The sequence below is a fragment of the Arachis ipaensis genome, chromosome B04 (genome assembly GCF_000816755.2).
Source record: "Arachis ipaensis cultivar K30076 chromosome B04, Araip1.1, whole genome shotgun sequence".
In the NCBI taxonomy this organism is placed as follows: Eukaryota; Viridiplantae; Streptophyta; class Magnoliopsida; order Fabales; family Fabaceae; genus Arachis; species Arachis ipaensis.
In genome coordinates, this window is record NC_029788.2 from 83,265,322 (window position 1) to 83,289,126 (window position 23,805).

Genomic DNA, 23,805 nt, shown 5'->3' on the forward strand with positions numbered 1-23,805 from the left:
ATTCATTGTATATTCTCTTCTTTTTATCCTATTTTGTTTTCAGTTGCTTGGGGACAAGTAACAATTTAAGTTTGGTGTTGTGATGAGCGGATAATTTATACGCTTTTTGGCATTATTTTTAGGTAGTTTTTAGTATGTTTTAGTTTGTTTTTATTATATTTTTATTAGTTTTTAATTTAAAATCACATTTCTGAACTTTACTATGAGTTTGTGTGTTTTTCTGTGATTTCAGGTATTTTCTGGCTGAAATTGAGGGACCTGAGCAAAAATCTGATTCAGAGGCTGAAAAAGGACTGCAGATGTTGTTGGATTCTGACCTCCCTGCACTCGAAGTGGATTTTCTGGAGCTACAGAAGCCCAATTGGTGCGCTCTTAATTGTGTTGGAAAGTAGACATCCTGGGCTTTCCGGAAATATATAATAGTCCATACTTTGCCCAATATTTAATGGCCTAAATCGGCGTTCCAAGTCAGCATAGAAATTCTGGCGTCAAAACGCCAGAATTGGCATAAAAGCTGGAGTTAAACGCCCAAACTGGCACAAAAGCTGGCGTTTAACTCCAGGAAAAGTCTCTACACATGGAAGCTTCAATACTCAGCCCAAGCACACACCAAGTGGGCCCGGAAGAAGATTTCTGCATTAATTACCTTTTTTTGTAAACTCTAGGTTACTAGTTCTCTATAAATAGGACCTTTTGCTATTGTATTTTCATACTTTTCATACACTTGATCACGTTTTGGGAGGCTGGTCTTATGGCCATGCCTGAACCTTGTTCTTATGTATATTCAACGGTGGAGTTTCTACACACCATAGATTAAGGTGTGGAGCTCTGCTGTTCTTCATGAATTAATACAAGTACTATTGTTTTTCTATTCAACTCAAATCTATTTCTTCTCCAAGATATTCATTCGCACCCAAGAATATGATGAATGTGATGATTATGTGACACTCATCACCATTATCACCTATGAACGTGTGACTGACAACCACTTCCGTTCTACATGCAAACAAGCTTGAATGTGTATCTCTTAGGTTTCTAATCTAAGATTAGAACCTTTGTGGTATAGGCTAGAATTATTGGCGGCCATTCCTGAGATCCGAAACATCTAAATCTTGTCTGTGGTATTCTGAGTAGGATCTGGAAAGGGATGACTGTGATGAGCTTCAAACTCGTGAGTGTTGGGCGTGTGACAGACGCAAAAGGATCAATGGATCATATTCCAATATGATCGAGAACCGATAGATGATTAGCCATGCGGTGACAGCGCATTTGGAACGTTTTCACTGAGAGGATGGGAAGTAGCCATTGACAACGGTGATGCCCAACATAAAGCTTGCCATGGAAAGGAGTATGAATGATTGGAAGAAGGCAATAGGAAAGCAGAGGTTCAGGAGGAACAAAGCATCTTCATACGCTTATCTGAAATTCCTACCAATGAATTACATAAGTATCTCTATCTCTATCTTTATTTTATGTTTTATTTATCTTTAATTATCAATCCTCCATAACCATTTGAATCTGCCTGACTGAGATTTACAAGATGACCATAGCTTGCTTCAAGCCGACAGTCTCCGTGGGATCGACCCTTACTCACGTAAGGTATTACTTGGATGACCCAGTGCACTTGCTGGTTAGTTGTGCAGAGTTGTGATAAAGAGTTGAGATTACAATTGTGCATACCAAGTTGTTGGCGCCATTGATGATCACAATTTCGTGCACCACACGTTGCCAACGTGCATTAACATAGGCGTGTTGGCCAAAAACGTGCTCCATTGGGCCAAAATTGCCAAGACATGTGCACAAGCTCTCTGTTTTCAACTTGGTGCTACAATTTCATTTAGATGCTAGCTAATCCAACCTCAAGCAAGCAAAGCCCATAAATCTCAACCAATCAAGGCCACAAGAATCATCTAGAATTGTTAATTTTCATTTTGTTTGTAATTTGCTTTTAATTTCATTTCAATTTGTAATTTAGGAAAGCCTATATAAAGGCCATAGTTTCATAGAATTAAAGAGCGCCGGGAGGAGATGACACACACACACACATTTCATTGGCACACTCCACTGGGAGTGGGTCTTCGGACCCCTCCCCTTCATACACTCCTCTTCCCTTCCTCTTCTCTTCTTCCTTAGTAGTAGTTTAGTTTACTTTGTAATTTTCATTTATGAATTCTTGAATTTTCAATTTCTATTTTGAATTCTCACTCTTTATTTTCATGAACTTAAATTTCATGCAATTTAGTTTTTATTTGAGAGCAATGATCACTTAATTCCCTTTGCATTTGGGAAAGGAGCTCTGTTTCAATTTTGATTGAATTGATGTTTATTTCTCCTTCTCTTCTTCACTCTATCTTCATACATGGATATCTATTAGAATCCTTGCAAGAGAGTTTTGTTCTTCAAAGATCCTTGGATCTATTAGAATCCTATTGTGAACCTTGAGAGAGGGATCATAGTATTCAGTTTGACCTCTCTTGGCATAATGAAGTTGATTTTGATTTAGAGTTGGTATTGTGACATGTAACCTCTCTAATATTGGGGTCTTTGGATTTATGTAGTATGAGATTAGAAATCATGTTTATTTTTTTTCTAAGAAAGAGCTTTTGTGCTTCAAAGATTCAATCACCACCGAGAAGGGGATTGAGTCTACTTGAATTTCATTTGAGCCTCGAGAGAGGGATCATGGAATTCAGTTTGAGGCTCTTCTCTCATAATTCTCTTGATCAATACACTCTTAGTTGGTACGTGACATATAATCTCTTTGAGTTGAGGTCTTGAGGGTTGTGTGGCTTTTGGATTAAAAATTGAACTTCACCTCTTCTCATGAGCAATTAGATCAAGAGATTGGCAATTGATTATGTGAAGAGAAATTAAATCACCAAGAGATTGGGGTTTAATTACTCATAATCCGCCATGGATCTACCTTACATGATTGAGAAGGAGTGAGACCCATTAATTCATGAGGAATCAACATCTCTAATCCCTTATGCTTTCCATCTTTACTTTCTGTCATTTACTTTTTTACATTTTTTTTATTTCCTTGTACTTTACTTTCCAGCATTTTATTTCCCCTGCACTTTACTTTGATGTTCTTTACTTTCTTGTAATTTTACTTTCCAGTACTTTACATTCATGTCATTTATTTTCCTTGCAATTTATTGCTTTCCTTTATCTTCATGTCATTTACACGTCCTGTTGTTTGCTCATCACTCCAAAATGATTGTCTAACTAGAATAATTAATTTACTATAGATTGCTTAATCCGTTAATCCTCGTGGGATCGACCTCACTCTAAGTGAGTTTTATTACTTGATACGATCCGGTATACTTGCCAGTAGTAAATACGTGAAATTTCTTTATTTTTCGGGTATCAAGTTTTTGGCTCTATTACCGGGGATTAATTGTGATTAACAATCTACCGGTGGTTGATTACCTAGATTAGACACTTTTTCTTTCTCTTTGTTTTAGTTATTTTTTTTAATACTTTCTTCTATTGTCCCAAACTATTTGTGTTAATGCCTCACCAAGAAATCCTTACTCGTGACAGTCTTTTCTTTTGGTGATTATGTTATTAACATACAATAGTTTCTTTTGCTTAGTTTCATTCCAAATAAATTGGCATATGATTGCATTCTAAGTTTGGTGTTGCATAGCAACAAAATTTATTTCCAATCTTTTCTGGATACTTGCATCAATTCCAAGTGAAATTGTCACACTAAGTTTGGTGTGCCACTTATCTTTCATGCAATGTATCATGCACACCCCACTTGTTTTTGCAATCAATGTCTCTGTTTCTTGTGCCTTCATTGTCATTTTTTTTATTTCGCTTGCTTGAACACATGTACTACTAACACTCCATTGTTAAAGACACTCATGACCCATCATAAACTCCATCACCACTGTTTTAATTGTTGCTTGAGGACAAGCAATCACTCTAAGTTTGGTGTGGGAGGTGGAAGAGTAGGAGGAAAATGACAACAACAATGAAGATGAAATACAAGGTGGTAAAGTTCCTTTTCCTCTTATTTGTTTCCAGCACTTTAAATTGCATGACTGTCTTCTATTTTCTTTGTAACATGTTGCTATGATATCATGATTATCATCTTGAATTTTACTTGCACCCAATATCTCTAAGAATGCAACAAAGAAATAATTCTTTTGAAAGAAAAATATTGAAGAATTTTATAAATCTTGGGGCAAGTAAAAGATTAAGAGGAGTGGAGGTTCTGATTGTATGATTGTGTATTGAGGTTACATGTTTGTGAAAACTTGCAGGGGAGCTCATAGACAAGAAATGAAGTTTAGAGAAGTATTATGAAATATCTCAAACATCTATTGATCCAAGAAGCAGTAACAAAAGAAAACAAAAGAAAAAGAAAAACAAAGGACAAGCTCAAGGCTCTGAGCATCAATTAGTAGGAAGAAAAAGAAAGAAACAAGAACTCAAAGAGTTATTGTCCTAGTTAAATGCTTGTGGTGGATTTGTGTCAAAGAGAGAGGCTTGAGCAAGTAAATCCTAAGGGGTGCTTCAACACCTAATACCTTAAAACCAACTGGTTTGGGAGTATTGATTGAAAGCTTATCTAAAGGGCCGCTTTGAGATATGACACTTAGAGTCAAGGCCAAGACACAAAAACTATAAGCTGCTTCAGGGTGATTATCTATAAAGAGACTTCCATAATATCATTTGAATGAAAGTCCTAAGATGTAAGACTTCCAAAATGTAAGGACTAATGAGCACTGAAATCCTTGCATAAGCATATAAATTGGAGTTCACCCCACTATCACTTAATCACTTCACCCACTAAGGCATCATAAGCAATTCTTCAATACATTCCAATTAAGAAAGTTCTTTGTGCATAGTTCCTTTCTTGCTTGGGGACAAGCAAGATTTAAGTTTGGTGTTGTGATGCCAGGGCATCTTGGCTAGTTTTACTAGCCATTTTTTGTATGCTTTAGGTTGGTTTCATGCATTTTCTTAGACAATAAGCAAGTATTTGGATGAGAATTGTATGCATGCCTTGATTCAATCAAACATTGTTAATTATGTGCATTTTCATGAGATTTATGCAAGAATTGTTTGATGTTATGAATGATGCAAAATCTTGTGATTTAGCAAGGCTTTGATGCATGTGTTTGGTTGATGATAGGTGAAGCAAAGAGCCCTGGAGCTAGGAGGAAGAAGTTGAGGGCATTGCCAACTCCAAATTCAAGTTAGCAACGCCATTGAGACTTAACTCCAGGAAGAGCATGAACACCCTTGCAAGAATTTGGCTTCTTGGAAGGCAGAGTGCACGTTGCCAACTTGGGAGAAGGCCAGCGTGTTCCTTGACAACGCTGGCAACAACGCCAGGATCTTGGAGCAGAGCAAGGAAGAGCTCGAAGAGCGTTGCCAAGTAGAGGATGAAATGGCGTGTTCATCAATAACGCCAGCAACAACGCCAAGGCCAAGGCAAGCAGGGAGTCACTAGTACGTTGGCACTAGAGTGTTTGATGGCAACTTCACCAACAACTCCAGCAAAGTTGGCAGCCTGACCTTGCCTCCTTCAAAGATGCATAACTTGAGCTAGGAAGATTCAATTGAGATGTCCCCAGTTGTGTTGGAAAGCTGATATTCAGAGCTTTCCAACGATATGTAATAGTCCATAGTGAAGCATGAAATGGAAGCTCGAATCAGAGTCATCTTTAGGCCCAAAAACAAGAACATGAAGATTGAAACTCAAGGAAGCATGAATGAGCCAAGGAAGCTTGAGAGCGTTGCCAAGGAAAGGGATGAACTGGCGTGTTACTTGGCAACTCCAGCAACAATGCCAAGGCCAAGAATTTGGGCTAGGGGAGTTCACTAGCACGTTGGCACTAGCGTGTTTGGTAAAAACGCCCCAACCAAGGCAGCTTGACCTTACCTTCTTCAAGGATGCATAACTGGAGCTACAAAGCTCTAATTGAGGTGATTTCAGTGGCATTGGAAAGTAGAGATCAAGAGCTTTCCAGTCATATATGGAACTACATGGTAGACATTAAATTTGTGGGATAAAATTGGCCCAAAATTTCATAGATGAACATGGTATCAACCTGTAGTAAGGCCAGCTGACCTCTTCATCTTCCATGGAATATATCTTGAGCTCTAGAGCTTTAAATGATTAAATCTCAACGGCATTGGAAAGTAGACATTCAGAGCTTTCTAACGATATATCATAGTATGGGTTTGGCATTCATTTGAAGCTTCAAAAGCCGGCTTCATTTAGAGCTTCAGAATCTGAGCACGTTGGCAACGCTGGAAACAAAGGCGTGTTCACCAAAAATGCCTGTGATTTTGGCAAACTGACATTACCCTCTTCAATGGATTATAACTTGAGCTACAGAGATATAATTGAGGTGCTTCTAGTTGCATTGGAAAGCTGACATTCAAAGCTTTCCAACCATGTACAATAGTCTATATTAAAGCAGAAGATTGAAGCTCAAACCATAGGCAAATTTAAGCATCAAAAGTTGAGTTCAAGAAGAAGAGAGTCACGTTTTTGGCAATAACTTGGGCTAGCAACGCCCATCACCAAGCCCCCAACCCAAGAAATTCACTAGCACGTTGATGAGCGGATAATTTATACGCTTTTTGGCATTGTTTTTAGTATGTTTTTAGTATATTTTAGTTAGTTTTTATTATATTTTTATTAGTTTTTATTTAAAATTCACTTTTCTGGACTTTACTATGAGTTTGTGTGTTTTTCTGTGATTTCAGGTATTTTCTGGCTGAAATTGAGGGACCTGAGCAAAAATCTGATTCAGAGGCTAAAAAAGGACTGCAGATTGATAAACCCATATTTCATGAGTTATTTTGTGCTTAGTTTGAGTGATTTATTCAATCCTTCACCCACTTATTCATATTAATTGCATGGTTTTACTTTCCATTCCTTATTAGGTGATGTACGTGAAAAATATGTTTCCTAAGCTTTAAAATTAATTATTTTAATTACCTTTATTTCCATTCGATGCCGTGATTAGTGTGTTGAGTAGTTTCAGATTTTCTAAGACAGAATGACTTAAAGGATGGAAAAGGAAACGTACAAAAATGGAAGGAAAGTGCGAAACGGAGTTTTGAAGAAACTGGCATCCATGCGATCGCATGGATGACGCGATCGCGTGTCAGGAGCGAAGAAGCAGTGACACGGCCGCATGACTGACGCGGCTGCGCAACTTGAGCATAGCGCATTCGATGCGGACGCGTGACCGATGCGACCGCGCCACAAGAAAAACTCCAGATGACGCGACCGCGTGTCCCACGTGGATGCGTGACAGAGGCCACGTATCAGAATTTACAGAATACGCCCCCAGCGATTTCTAAAGCCCTTTTGGCCCAGATCCAGGTACAGAACACATAGACTAGAGGCTATAAAGTGGGGGAATGCATCCATTCAAAAGAGAGCTCGCCAATTTTTACTTCCCATGATTTAAATTTAGTCTTGAGAGAGGTTCTCTCCTCTCTCTCTTAGGATTTAGGACTTCTCTTAGTTTGTAAGAGTGACTCTCGATCCAGGTTTTACGTTTCTTTGTTTTAGCTTCCCTTTCACTTTTATTTATTCCAGGACTTGAGTTGATTATTTACTTTTATAATTGAATTTATGAATTATTCCATGTTACAGATTATTATTTGAATTAATGATATTTGAGGTATTTTCAGTTTATGATTGCTCATTTTAATTTATGTTATCATTGTTTCCGATCTGAAGATATTTTATTCCAGCAATTTACTTTTTCCCCTTTTGGTCTTGGTTAAGAAATCAGTAACTCAACAGTTACCAACTCAGCATAATTGATAATCGTTATCTTGCTAATTGAACTGAACTTCAATAATCCCAACTTTTTCTTAGGAAATAAATAGGATTTGAAGGCCAAACTAATTAGTCCCTTGACTTTCCTTTGCTTTAGTAAAGGTCAACTAAGTGGAATCTAGATTCAACTTCATCATTGTTGAGAGAGATAACTAAGTTGGACTTCCAATTTCTCTTACCTTGCCAAAAGTTTACTTTACAGTATTTATTTATTTTAATTGCCATTTACTTTACTTGTCATTCAATTCACTTGCTTCTCACCTTCTAAACCCCGATTACGACCTTTATAGCCAATAATAAGAACAAACTTCCTTGCAGTTCCTTGAGAAGACGACCCGAGGTTTGAATACTCGGTTAACAATTTTTAAGGGGTTTGTTACTTGTGACAACCAAAACGTTTGTACGAAGGGATTTTTGTTGGTTTAGAGACTATATCTACAACGCAACTGTTTTTATGAAATTTTTTACTGGCAAAAATCTCAACGTCAAAATGGCGCCATTGCCGGGGAGCTGCTAACGTGTGCCTTATTATTGGTTATTGTAAATATTTTCTTTTACTTGTTTATTTATTTCTGTTTTTCCTTTTTATTTTTCATTTGCTACCATGAATTCTCACCCCTCTCGCTTTGAGTTTGGTTCTAACTTTGTTGAAGGAAATAGAAGTTACAACAGGAATATGCATCAAGGTCAGACCAATCAAGGATGGATGGAGCCAAGAGGATCTAATCAACCCTTTAGGTAGCAACACCCTCTGAGATATCCTGGACAACGACCATTCTACCGTGCATACCCAGCTAAAAGATATGGTGGACAACCTTGTAACTACCAACAAGCCCCACCCCGTGCATATAAACCATCCTTTCAACATAACCTCGAACCACCACACTCACAAGCTTCTCTTCACCATTCGCCACCATATGATCTTTCCTTACCCCAGTACCAATCCAATCACTCCCAATCACATTGTTCAAGAAGAAGAGTTGGTTGAAGATCTAGGAGATGCTGAACCTCCATGGGAATCCAGAACTGAGGAGAACTCCGTAAAGGATGCTACAGTTGATGCTAAGGAGGATATTGTACAATCTCCAAGGCAAGTTGTTTATGAAGAATCAGACGGAATAACCCAGGACACAAATTCCCTTGATGATGATAGTCACAAGTCAAATTCTCTTAGTAATGAACTGGCATCCGCAAATGAATTCTCCGAGGTCGAAGAATCTTCCCCAAGTGAATATGAAGACGATGCGGAGGTAGATTTCTCTCAACCTCCAATCTATGACTCAAGTGATGAGGAAGACATAGAAGACTTTGACCAGGACACAGATACACTTGTAGAACCTTGCAAGGAAGTGGAGGAATTCACAGAAGAGCACAAGGGAGTAGAACTTACAGAACCATCGGAAACACCTATCCCAAGGCCATTACCACCTAATACAAGCTTCAAGTGGGTACAATCCTTAACCTATAACTTTACTTATTCACTTGAATATGGTTTGCTTGAAACAGATGGCCAGCTTAGAGCTCTTTGCGGCTTTAAGAGTAAGAGGGAAATGGCTCGTACTCAGAGTTGGTGCACAAGGTTCAATAAGGTTCCACGCTTCACCTCGAAGTACACGGATTAGTATCATGCTCAATTGCATGGATCACAGAGAACGTTTGGTCACCATGGTGAGATTATACTCTTTAAACCGCCCGGATGGAGACATGTAGATCAAGACGGAGGCGGATTTAAAAGCAAGGCTTGGGATCCTGGAGTTTATTCTGACGTTTGTCACCCCGGGAGCCTGACAATCTGTTTGAAGCTGTTCAGAAGCTTTGCATGCCTAGTTTGGGATCCCGGAGGCTATTGGCATTCCAAGCACTGGTGGAGATTTTTGGACGAATTTAAACATAAGCCGCCATAGCAGGAAGCTCCTCCAATGTCCAACTTAAGGACTTTAACTAAAAGTGCTAGGTGGGAGACAACCCACCATGGTATGGTCGCTTCTTTTTCAATTTAATTCTTGTTAATTGCTTTCATTTTTATTTTCTTTTCATTTTACTTTATTGAACCTGGAATCATGCATAGCATTCATATTAATCATTGCATTCTGCATTTATCTTACATATATAAAAAAAAGGGATGCACGACGAGACCGCATGCCCCATGCGATCGCGTCATATTGCGAAAACACTATTCACGCGACCGCATCACCCACGCGGCCTCGTGCCCTAGAGATTGGCATCAAGATCTAACGTCCAGAAAGTTAGGCTGGAATCGTGCGGCCCTTGTGCGTTTTGCACAAATTGGCCCACACGATCGCATGCCCCATGCGATCGCGTCACTTGCACAAAACCAATCCCACGCGACCGCGTGAGCGACGCGATCGCGTCGCATGGATTGCACAACACCCTCGAAGGAGACAGAAAGTTGTGCTAAAACGACGATGGAAGTGTGCGTCTAGCACAAATTCCAGCGACGCGATCGCACGACCCACGCGATCGCGTCATCCCCTCTCCTACCCCTCTCACGCGATCGCCCGACCTACGCAATCGCGTCACCCCCATTTTCACCCCCACCACGCGACCGCGTGCCCCTCCCCCGCCACTGCCCCCCCTCGACGCCACCATCACCACCACCCAACCACCTTCCTGCCTACTCTCCTTATTCCGCCTTCCAGGTTCCGCAACACGCAATCCCATTTATCCGTTCGTAGTTCTTCTTATTTTTTTCCATTTCTGTTCATAATTAGGATAGATAGTCTTACATGTTGTAGTGGATTTTAGGTTGTTAGGTAGCTTAGGCTGTGGTTAGTGGCTCTAGGTCTGTTTATTTGCACTGTTCTTGCTTCTGTTTTATCATATTTACAAATCTGCTGTTGCTGTAATCTTGTTCATATGTTGTATTTCTTGTATATTGCTGCTCTTTACATTGAATTTTCATGTTTATATTATATATATGTACCTGCAGCTTAACTTCTTAATTCATATGAACTGCTTTGATTGCTGTTTATTTTCCGGGATAATCCAATTTTAGCCGGAATGCTGCCCAAATTTCTATAAAAATGTTTTCATTCATATCTCGGTTTGGAAATTTGAACTCTATTTTCCACTGCTTTAACCAAACCATTTTATAATTGCCAGGGCATGCTTTCTTATCCTTTTTGATTTCCTAGTTTATAAACTGCATTTGTGATGTTTTGATTCCAATTTTTGCTTTCTTTATATCTATTTGAATCAGTATCTACTTGTTTTTCTTGTTTGGTTATGAGTCATTATAGTTCCTACCTGTGAATCCTTGTTACATGGAATATTTTCTTTATGCCACTTACCTTAACCCACTTTTTACTGACTCACCAATTTTAATTTACTGACTTCTTTTTCAAATTCTCACCATACTAACCTTTTAAAATATCTTTTCTGATTTTTCACTTTCCTCTAACTTTCTAACCATGGCATAATGACAATTTTTCTATTTAACTTGAATTCTGATACATTTTGGATTGTAACTTCTTCCTTTCGAAGTTTTAAACTACTATACAATCCTTAATGCACATTTACGTAACTCATTTACCTCATTCAAATTCTCCCATGCCACTTTGTGTTTTCTTTGCCTATATGCCTACTTGCTTTCCTATTTTTATTTATCCTGGTTTTCCATTTTTCAGGATGTCTGCCTCACAGAGGAAAGGAAAGGGCAAAGCTACTGGCAAGCGCAAAAGAGGAGATTCATCCCAGTCCATCATTGATCTAATGCATGATTCCTCATGGCGGGACAAGAACTTTACACATCAATAAAATTTGCAAACCGATACTGTGAGCTGAAGTATCCGGCATTTGCAAACTCCAGGAATCTATACCTGGAGAGAACTCTGAGGATTCTAGAAGCACTCCAGCAGTACACCACTGAGCAAATCAAGCAAAGAGGCTGGTTCTTTCTGGAGAGAGCACTGACAGAGGTCAATGCATCTTGGGTCAGGGAATTCTACTACAACTACTATATCACCACCCTCGATGTAGTGAACCTGAGAGGAAAGCAGATTCTGGTCACTGAGGAGGCCATAGAGGACATTCTCCGGCTCCCAGCCAAGTCCGATCAGCCTGATGGTTATAAAAAGGCTAAGGAGGACATGCGCCTGATACGGTTTGATTGGGATGCTGTGAAGGCACGGATAGCTCTCGACCCAACGGTTCCTTGGGAGATGGGTCAGGACACCACCATGCCTAGAGGGATCAAGAGGGCGCACTTAAATGATGAGGCTCGGTTATGGCACCAGATCTTGAGCAACTGTGTGATGCCGAGTACTCATGAGACGGAGATCCCAGCTGCTATGATCACCCTCCTATGGTGTGTGATGGAGGGTAAGGACCTTTATCTGCCACGCTTTATCCGGCATTATATGGCCAGGGTCCACGTCCGAGGCACCCTCCCTTTTTCGTATCTGGTTACACAGCTAGGCCGTCGAGCTGACGTGCCATGGGAGGATGCCGATGAGAGACCACCAGTGGTGGACTGCAGGAAGATCATTCCTCACAGCAGGAACTTCCTAGCTTTGGGCTACAGACCACCACCCTTCACTGCTACTGATGAGACAGCCCCACCGTCTGCTGGACCCTCTTCATCCACGGCTGCCCCTGCTGCCCCTGCTGCCACCACTGCCCCTTCACCTGCCTCTGAGCCCGTATACTGCCTCATGCACCGCCTATTCCGACAGCTTGATCAGATGGAGCGCCGTAACCGGTGCCGGTATGAGAGATTGGAGCGTCGCAGCCAGCGACGCTATTCGCATCTGAAGCTGATGATCCGACAGGGTGGTGACATCCCCTCCGAGCCCGACACACCATCAGAGCCATCAGAGGAGGAAGAGGATGAGCCCCAGGAGGAAACCCATCCGCAGGCAGGCACAGAGCAGGCTGTACCACATCAGGAGGTTACGCATCAGATCGAGGCTGCAGATCCGGAGATCCCGATCCAGTCAGCACAGCCTCTACAGCAGCCAGACGCTTACTAGCCTTAAGCAGAAAAACAAAATAAAATTCCAAGTTGAATCCTTGGTTAGCTTAAGATAGAAAATTATGAATAGATTAAAATGTGGGAAACCTATTGGGAACATGGATGATAGAAACAAAATGTAGAAAAGTTGAAAGAAATAAAATAACTCAGAAAATTTGGGAAGCATGCTCCTGAGAAATCAAAGTGATTCAATTACCATGTGCATTAAAAAAAAAAGGGTTATTTTTCAGCATTTAATAAAAGGGGATACAAAAGAATTCCTCAATGCAAAATAAAAGCAATGCACATGGGATAAAAAAAATAAAATTGAAACATGAGCATGTAACAAGAAGTGGGATAATATGGGAAAATTGGTAAAGAAGTTTTGTTCTGCTAAATATGTATGTTAGGTGAGATCTTAGTCTAATTAAGGATTCACCTATTAGCTCACTTAGCCTTATACATATATCCTTACCTTTACCTTGGCCCCATTACAACCTTAATTAAAGACCTCATGACTTTTGGTATGACTGTACTCTATAATTGTTGATTGGTTAGATGAAGAATAAAGTTATAGAAAGTAAGAATAAAAAGAAAAGTAGAGTGAATAAACCCAATAAACATTGAGTGACTAGAGGGTAAACACAATTTCCAGTGAGGGTTCAATAGCTCATCAACATATATCTGTGCTTAAATTACTAATTGTTTTGCAAGTTTGTACAATATTTTTCTTTCCCATCTCATTTGCAGAAGTGCTTTATTATTTAAGGGTTGGCTATATATATATATATGACTCCTTGAGAATGTGAATTAATTTGACTATGTGTAAGCTTTATATATGAGTGGATAAATTGGAATTGCATGACTCATTTAGGTAGATGCATTTAGAATAGGTTGCATTGCATAACATTCTACCACTTTAACCTTACCTTATTCTTTACCTTGGATTTAGCATGAGGACATGCTATTGTTTAAGGGTGGGGAGGTTGATAAACCCATATTTCATGAGTTATTTTGTGCTTAGTTTGAGTGATTTATTCAATCCTTCACCCACTTATTCATATTAATTGCATGGTTTTACTTTTCCTTCCTTATTAGGTGATGTACGTGAAAAATATGTTTCCTAAGCTTTAAAATTAATTATTTTAATTACCTTTATTTCCATTCGATGCCGTGATTAGTGTATTGAGTAGTTTCAGATTTTCTAAGACAGAATGACTTAAAGGATGGAAAAGGAAACATACAAGAATGGAAGGAAAATGCAAAACGGAGTTTTGAAGAAACTGGCATCCACGCGATCGCGTGTCAGGAGCGAAGAAGCAGCGATGCGGCCGCATGACTGACGCGGCCGTGCGACTTGAGCATAGCGCATTTGATGCGGACGCGTGACCGACGCGACCGCGCCACAAGGAAAACTCCAGATGACGCGACCGCGTGACCCACGCGGACGCGTGACAGAGGCCACGTATCAGAATTTACAGAATACGCCCCCAGCGATTTCTGAAGCCCTTTTGGCCCAGATCCAGGTACAAAACACACAGACTAGAGGCTATAAAGTGGGGGAATGCATCCATTCAAAATAGAGCTCCCCAATTTTTACTTTCCATGATTTAGATTTAGTCTTGAGAGAGGTTCTCTCCTCTCTCTCTTAGGATTTAGGACTTCTCTTAGTTTGTAAGAGTGACGCTCAATCCAGGTTTTACGTTTTTTTTTGCTTTACAGTATTTATTTATTTTAATTGCCATTTACTTTACTTGTCATTCAATTCACTTGCTTCTCACCTTCTAAACCCTGATTACGACCTTTACAGCCAATAATAAGAACATACTTCCTTGCAGTTCCTTGAGAAGACGACCCGAGGTTTGAATACTCGGTTAACAATTTTTAAGGGGTTTGTTACTTGTGACAACCAAAACGTTTGTACGAAGGGATTTTTGTTGGTTTAGAGACTATATCTACAACGCAACTATTTTTATGAAATTCTTTACTGGCAAAAATCTCAACGTCACAGATGCTGTTGGATTCTGACCTCCCTGCACTCGAAGTGGATTTTCTAGAGCTACAGAAGCCCAATTGCTGCGCTCTCAATTGCATTGGAAAGTGGACATTCTGGGCTTTCCGGAAATATATAATGGTCCATACTTTGCCCAAGATTTGATGGCCCAAATCGGCGTTCCAAGTCAGCATAGAAATTCTGGCATCAAAACGCCAGAACTGGCATAAAAGCTGGAGTTAAACGCCCAAACTAGCACAAAAGCTGGCGTTTAACTCCAAGAAAAGTATCTACACATGGAAGCTTTAATGCTCAGCCCAAGCACACACCAAGTGGGCCCGGAAGAAGATTTCTGCATTAATTACCTATTTCTGTAAACCCTAGGTTACTAGTTCTCTATAAATAGGACCTTTTGCTATTGTATTTTCATACTTTTCATACACTTGATCACGTTTTGGGAAGCTGGCCTCACGGCCATGCCTGAATCTTGTTTTTCTGTATTTTCAACGGTGGAGTTTCTACACACCATAGATTAAGGTGTGGAATTCTGCTGTTCTTCATGAATTAATACAAGTACTATTATTTTTCTATTCAACTCAAATCTATTTCTTCTCCAAGATATTCATTCGCACCAAAGAACATGATGAATGTGATGATTATGTGACACTCATCACCATTCTCACCTATGAACGCGTGACTGACAACCACTTCCGTTCTACATGCAAACAAGCTTGAATGTGTATCTCTTAGGTTTCTAATCTAAGATTAGAACCTTCGTGGTATAGGCTAGAAATATTGGCGGCCATTCCTGAGATCCGGAACGTCTAAACCTTGTTTGTGGTATTCTGAGTAGGATCTGGGAAGGGATGACTGTGATGAGCTTCAAACTCGTGAGTGTTGAGCGTATGACAGACGCAAAAGGATCAATGGATCCTATTCCAACATGATCGAGAACCGACAGATGATTAGCCGTGCGGTGACAGCGTGCGTAGAACATTTTCACTAAGAGGACGGGAAGTAGCCATTGACAACGGTGATGCCCAACATAAAGCTTACCATGGAAAGGAGTATGAATGATTGGAAGAAGGCAATAGGAAAGCAGAGGTTTAGGAGGAACAAAGCATCTTCATACGCTTATCTGAAATTCAAGTCCAAACTTTCAGACAGAAGGAAGGTGAATCCCTCTATGAAGCTTGGGAAAGATACAAGCAATTGATCAGAAGGTGTCCTTCTGACATGCTTTCAGAATGGAGCATCATAGGTATCTTCTATGATGGTCTGTCTGAACTGTCCAAAATGTCACTGGACAGCTCTGCTGGAGGATCTCTTCATCTGAAGAAGACGCCTGCAGAAGCTCAGGAACTCATTGAAATGGTTGCAAAAAACCAATTCATGTACACCTCTGAAAGGAATCCTGTGAATAATGGGACAAATCAGAAGAAATAAGTTCTTGAGATTGATACTCTGAATGCCATACTGGCTCAGAGCAAAATATTTACTCAACAAGCCAATATGATTTCTCAGAGTCTGTCTGGAATGCAAGCAGCAACAGGTAGTACCAAAGAAGCTTCATCTGAAGAAGAAGCTTATGATCCTGAGAACCCAGCAATGGAAGAGGTGAATTACATGGGAGAACCCTATGGAAACACCTATAATCCTTCATGGAGGAATCATCCAGACCTCTCATGGAAGGACCAACAGAGGCCTCAATAAGGTTTCAACAACAATAATGGTGGAAGAAATAGGTTTAGCAATAGTAAGCCTTTTCCATCATCTTTTCAGCAACAGACAGAGAATTCTAAGCAAAGCCATTCTGACTTAGCAACCATAGTCTCTGATCTAATTAAAACCACTCAAAGTTTTATGACTAAAACAAGGTCCTCCATTAGAAATTTGGAGGCACAGGTGGGTCAGCTGAGCAAGAAAGTTACTGAACTCCCTCCTAGTACTCTTCCAAGCAATACAGAAGAGAATCCAAAAGGAGAGTGCAAGGCCATCAACATACCCCACACGGCCGAACCTGGAGAGGAGGAAGACGCAGTGATTTCCACTGAAGAAGACCTCAATGGACGTCCACTGGCCTCCATGGAGTTCCCTAAGGAGGAACCATGGGAATCTGAGGCTCATACAAAGACCATTGAGATTCTATTGAATTTACTTTTGCTAATCATGAGCTCTGATGAGTATTCTTCCTCTGAAGAGGATGAAGATGTTACTGAAGAGCAAGTTGCTAAGTACCTTGAAGCAATCATGAAGCTAAATGCCAAGTTATTTGGTAATGAGACTTGGGAGGATGAACCCCCCTTGCTCACCAAAGAACTGGATGATTTGACTAGGCAAAGATTACCTCAAAAGAGATAAGATCCTGAAAAGTTCTCAATACCTTGCACCATAGGCACCATGACCTTTGAAAAGGCTCTGTGTGACATAAGGTCAAGCATAAACCTCATGCCTCTCTCTGTAATGGAGAAACTAAGAATTTTTGAGGTGTAAGCTGCAAGAATCTCATTAGAGATGGCAGACAATTCAAGGAAACAAGCTTATGGACTTGTAGAGGATGTCTTGGTAAAGGTTGAAGACCATTACATCCCTACTGATTTCATAATCTTAGAGACTGGGAAGTGTATGGATGAATCCATCATCCTTGGCAGACCCTTCCTAGCCACAGCAAAAGCTGTAATTGCTGTTGACAGAGGAGAATTGGTCCTTCAAGTGAATGAGGACTCCCTTGTGTTTAAAGCTCAAGGATCTCCCTCTATAATCATGGAGAGGAAGCATGAAAAGCTTCTCTCAATGTAGAGTCAAACAAAATCCCCACATTCAAACTCTAAGTTTGGTGTTGGGAGGCCACAACCAAACTCTAAGTTTGGTGTTGGAAGGCCTTCATCATGCTCTGAGTATCTGTGAGGCTCCATGAGAGCCCGCTGTCAAGCTATTGACATTAAAGAAACGCTTGTTGTGAGGCAACCCAATTTTTACTTATCTATGTTAAATTTTCCATTGTTATTTTATGTTTTCTGTAGGTTGATGATGATGTGAAGTCACAAAAACAATTGAAAAAGCAAAAACAAACTGAAAAACAGAATGAAAAATAGCACACCCTGGAGGAGAAGCCTACTAGCGTTTAAACACCAGTAGGGGCACAGAGCTAGCGTTTAACGCCAGGAATGGGCAAGAAGCTGGCGTTAAACGCCAGAAATGAGCAGCAGCCTGGCGTTTAACGCCAGGATTGGTAGAAAGGGGCATTTTTGCACGCCACTTGGTGCAAGGATGAGATATCCTTGACACCTCAGGATCTGTAGACCCCACAAGATCCCCACCTACCCCACCTCTCTCTCTCTTCTTCACCCATTCACCAATCACCTCAATACCTCTTCCCCAAAAACCCCTCACCTATCAAATCCCACCATTCTCTTCACCACTCACATCCATCCTTCATAAAACCCCACCTACCTCACCATTCAAATTTAAACCATTTTCCCACCCAAACCCACCCATAATGGCCGAACCATACCCCCCTCTCCACTCCTATATAAACCCATCTTCACTACTTCATTTTCACACAACATACACACTACTTCTCCCCCTTGGCCGAAACACTAAGCCCCCTCTATCTCCTTATTTCTTCTTCTTCTACTCTCTTCTTTCTTCTTTTGCGCGAGGACGAGCAAACCTTCTAAGTTTGGTGTGGTAAAAGCGTTGCTTTTTGTTTTTCCATAACCATTTATGGCACCTAAGGCCAGAGAAACCTCTAGAAAGAGGAAAGGGAAGGCAAAAGCTTCCACCTCCGAGTCATGGCAGATGGAGAGATTCATCTCAAGGGTGCACCAAGACCACTTATATGAAGTTGTAGCCAAGAAGAAGGTGATCTCCGAGGTCCCTTTCAAACTCAAAAAGGGTGAATATCCGAAGATCCGACATGAGATTCGAAGAAGAGGTTGGGAAGTTCTCACCAACCCCATTCAACAAGTCGGAATCTTAATGGTTCAAGAGTTCTATGCCAATGCACGGATCACCAAGAACCATGATCAAAATGTGAACCCGGACCCAAAGAATTGGCTTACAATGGTTCGGGGAAAATGCTTAGATTTTAGTCCGGAGAATGTAAGGTTGGCATCCAACTTGCCCATCATGCAAAGAGATGCACACCCCTACACTAGAAGGGTCAACTTTGATCAAAGGTTAGACCAAGTCCTCATAGACATCTGTGAAGAGGGCGCTCAATGGAAGAGAGATTCAAGAGGGAAGTCGGTTCAACTAAGCAGGCATGAGCTCAAGCCCGTGGCTAGGGGATGGTTGGAGTTCATCCAACGCTCAATCATTCCCACTAGCAACCGGTCTAAAGTTACTATAGACCGGGCTATCATGATCCATAGCATCATGATTAGGGAGGAAGTAGAAGTTCATGAAGTTATATCCCAAGAACTCTACAAGGTGGCAGACAAGTCCTCTACTTTGGCAAGGTTAGCCTTCCCTCATCTCATTTGTCACCTCTGTAATTCAGCTAGAATTGACATAGAGGAAGACATCCTCATTGATGAGGATAAGCCCATCACTAAGAAAATGATAGAGCAAAGAAGAGATCCCACTCATGGACATGAGGAAATTCCTCATCATGAAATCCCTGAGATGCCTCAAGGGATGCATTTTCCTCCACAAAACTATTGGGAGCAAATCAACACCTCCCTAGGAGAATTAATCTCCAACATGGGACAACTAAGGGTGGAGCACCAAGAGCATTCCATACTCCTCCATGAAATTAGAGAAGACCAAAGAGTCATGAGAGAGGAGCAACAAAGGCAAGGAAGAGACATTGAGGAGCTCAAGCACTCCATAAGATCTTCAAGAGGAAGAACAAGCCGCCATCACTAAGGTGGACCCGTTCTTTAATTTCCTTATTCTTTATTTTCTGTTTTTTCGAAAATTATGCCTTATGTCCATTTATGTTTGTGTCTTTATTACATGATCACTAGTGTCTAAGTGTCTATGCCTTAAAGCTATGAAAATGAATCCATCACCTTTCTTAAATAAAGAGTGTTTTAATTGAAAAGGAAAAGAAGTGCATGAATTTTAAATTTTAAAACAGTTTTATTATTCTGATGTGGTGGCAATACTTTTGTCTTTCTGAATGAATGCTTGAACAGTGCATATTTTTGATATTGTTGATTCATGAATGTTAAAATTGTTGGCTCTTGAAAGAATGATGGAAAAGGAGAAATGTTATTTGATAATCTGAAAAATCATAAAAATGATTCTTGAAATAAGAAAAAGCAGTGAAAAAAAAAGCTTGCAGAAAAAAATGCGAAAAAAAGGAAAAAAAAAAAGAGAAAGAAAAAGCAACCAGAAAAAGCCAATAGCCCTTTAAACCAAAAGGCAAAGGTAAAATAAAAAGGATCCAAGGCTTTGAGCATCAGTGGATAGGAGGGCCCACAGGAATAAAATCCTGGCCTAAGCGGCTAAACCAAGCTGTCCCTAACCATGTGCTTGTGGCGTGAAGGTGTCAAGTGAAAACTTGAGACTGAGCGGTTAAAGTCATAGTCCAAAAGCAAAAAGAGTGTGCTTAAGAGCTCTGGACACTTCTAATTAGGGACTCTAGCAAAGCTAAGTCACAATCTGAAAAGGTTCACCCAGTTATGTGTCTGTGGCATTTATGTATCCGGTAATAATACTGGAAAACAAAATGCTTAGGGTCACGGCCAAGACTCATAAAGTAGCTGTGTTCAAGAATCAACATACTTAACTAGGAGAATCAATAACACTATCTGGATTCTGAGTTCCTATAGAAGCCAATCATTCTGAATTTCAAAGGATAAAGTGAGATGCCAAAACTGTTCAGAAGCAAAAAGCTAAAAGCCCCGCTCATCTAATTAATACTGATCTTCATAGATGTTTTTGGAATTCATTGTATATTCTCTTCTTTTTATCCTATTTGATTTTCAGTTGCTTGGGGACAAGCAACATTTTAAGTTTGGTGTTGTGATGAGCGGATAATTTATACGCTTTTTGGTATTGTTTTTAGTATATTTTTAGTATATTTTAGTTAGTTTTTATTATATTTTTATTAGTTTTTATTTAAAATTCACTTTTCTAGACTTTACTATGAGTTTGTGTGTTTTTCTGTGATTTCAGGTATTTTCTGGCTGAAAATGAGAGACCTGAGCAAAAATCTGATTCAGAGGCTGAAAAAGGACTACAGATGCTGTTGGATTCTAACCTCCCTGCACTCGAAGTGGATTTTCTGGAGCTACAGAAGCCCAATTGGCACGCTCTCAATTGCGTTGGAAAGTAGACATCCTGGGATTTCCGGCAATATATAATAGTCCATACTTTGCCCAAGATTTAATGGCCCAAACCGGTGTTCCAAGTCAGCATAGAAATTCTGGCGTCAAAACGCCAGAACTGGCATAAAAGCTGGAGTTAAATGCCCAAACTGCCACAAAAGTTGGTGTTTAACTCCAAGAAAAGTCTCTACACATGGAAGCTTCAATGCTCAGCCCAAGCACACATCAAGTGGGCCCGGAAGAAGATTTCTGCATTAATTACCTATTTCTGTAAACCCTAGGTTACTAGTTCTCTATAAATAGGAGCTTTTGCTATTGTATTTTCATACTTTTCATACACTTGATCACGTTTTGGGAGGCTGGCCTCACGGCCATGCCTGAACCTTGTTCTTATGTATTTTCAACGGTGGAGTTTCTACACACCATAGATTAAGGTGTGGAGCTCTACTGTTCTTCATGAATTAATACAAGTACTATTGTTTTTCTATTCAACTCAAATCTATTTCTTCTCCAAGATATTCATTCGCATCCAAGAACATGATGAATGTGATGATTATGTGACACTCATCACCATTATCACCTATGAACGCGTGACTGACAACCACTTCCGTTCTACATGCAAACAAGCTTGAATGTGTATCTCTTAGGTTTCTAATCTAAGATTAGAACCTTCGTGGTATAGGCTAAAATTATTGGCGGCCATTCCTGAGATCCGGAATATCTAAACCTTGTTTGTGCTATTCTGAGTAGGATCTGGGAAGGGATGACTGTGACGAGCTTCAAACTCGCGAGTGTTGGGCGTGTGATAGACGTAAAAGGATCAATGGATCCTATTCCAACATGATCGAGAACTGACAGATGATTAGCCGTGCGGTGACAGCGTGCGTAGAACATTTTCACTGAGAGGGCGGGAAGTAGCCATTGACAACGGTGATGCCTAACATAAAGCTTGCCATGGAAAGGAGTATGAATGATTGGAAGAAGGCAATAGGAAAGCAGAGGTTCAAGAGGAACAAAGCATCTTCATACGCTTATCTGAAATTCCTACCAATGAATTACATAAGTATCTCTATCTCTATCTTTATTTTATGTTTTATTTATCTTTAATTATCAATCCTCCATAACCATTTGAATCTGCCTGACTGAGATTTACAAGATGACCATAGTTTGCTTCAAGCCGACAGTCTCCGTGGGATCGACCCTTACTCACGTAAGGTATTACTTGGACGACCCAGTGCACTTGCTGGTTAGTTGTACGGAGTTGTGATAAAGAGTTGAGATTACAATTGTGTGTACCAAGTTGTTGGCACCATTGATGATCACAATTTCGTGCACCACACGTTACCAACGTGCATTAACATAGGCGTGTTGGCCAAAAACGTGCTCCATTGGGCCAAAATTGCCAAGACATGCGCACAAGCTCTCTGTTTTCAACTTGGTGCTACAATTTCATTTAGAAGCTAGCTAATCCAACCTCAAGCAAGCAAAGCCCATAAATCTCAACCAATCAAGGCCACAAGAATCATCTAGAATAGTTAATTTTTATTTTGTTTGTAATTTTCTTTTAATTTCATTTCAATTTGTAATTTAGGAAAACCTATATAAAGGCCATAGTTTCATAGAATTAAAGAGCGCTGGGAGGAGATCACACACACACACACTTCATTGGCACACTCCACTGGGAGTGGGTCTTCGGACCCCTCCCCTTCATACACTCCTCTTCCCTTCCTCTTCTCTTCTTCCTTAGTAGTAGTTTAGTTTACTTTGTAATTTTCATTTATGAATTCTTGAATTTTCAATTTCTGTTTTGAATTCTCACTCTTTATTTTCATGCACTTAAATTTCATGCAATTTAGTTTTCATTTGAGAGCAATGATCACTTAATTCCCTTTGCATTTGGAAAATGAGCTCTGTTTCAATTTTGATTGAATTGATGTTTATTTCTCCTTCTCTTCTTCACTCTATCTTCATAGTTGGATATCTATTAGAATTCTTGCAAGAGAGTTTTGTTCTTCAAAGATCCTTGGATCTATTAGAATCCTATTGTGAACCTTGAGAGAGGGATCATAGGATTCAGTTTGAGCTCTCATGGCATAATGAAGTTGATTTTGATTTAGAGTTGGTATTGTGACATGTAACCTCTCTAATATTGGGGTCTTTGGATTTATGTAGTATGAGATTAGAAATCATGTTTATTTTTTTTCCTAAGAAAGAGCTTTTGTGCTTCAAAGATTCAATCACCACCGAGAGGGGGATTGAGTCTACTTGAATTTCATGTGAGCCTCGAGAGAGGGATCATGGAATTCAGTTTGAGGCTCTTCTCTCATAATTCTCTTGATCAATACACTCTTAGTTGGTACGTGACATATAATCTCTTTGAGTTGAGGTCTTGAGGGTTGTGTGGCTTTTGGATTAGAAATTGAACTTCACCTCTTCTCATGAGTAATTAGATCAAGAGATTGGCAATTGATTATATGAAGAGAAATTAAATCACCAAGAGATTGGGGTTTAATTACTCATAATCCGCCATGGATCTACCTTACATGATTGAGAAGGAGTGAGACCCATTAATTCATGAGGAATCAACATCTCTAATCCCTTATGCTTTCCATCTTTACTTTCTGTCATTTACTTTTTTACATTTTTTTTACTTCCTTGTACTTTACTTTTCAGCATTTTATTTCCCCTGAACTTTACTTTGATGTTCTTTACTTTCTTGCAATTTTACTTTCCA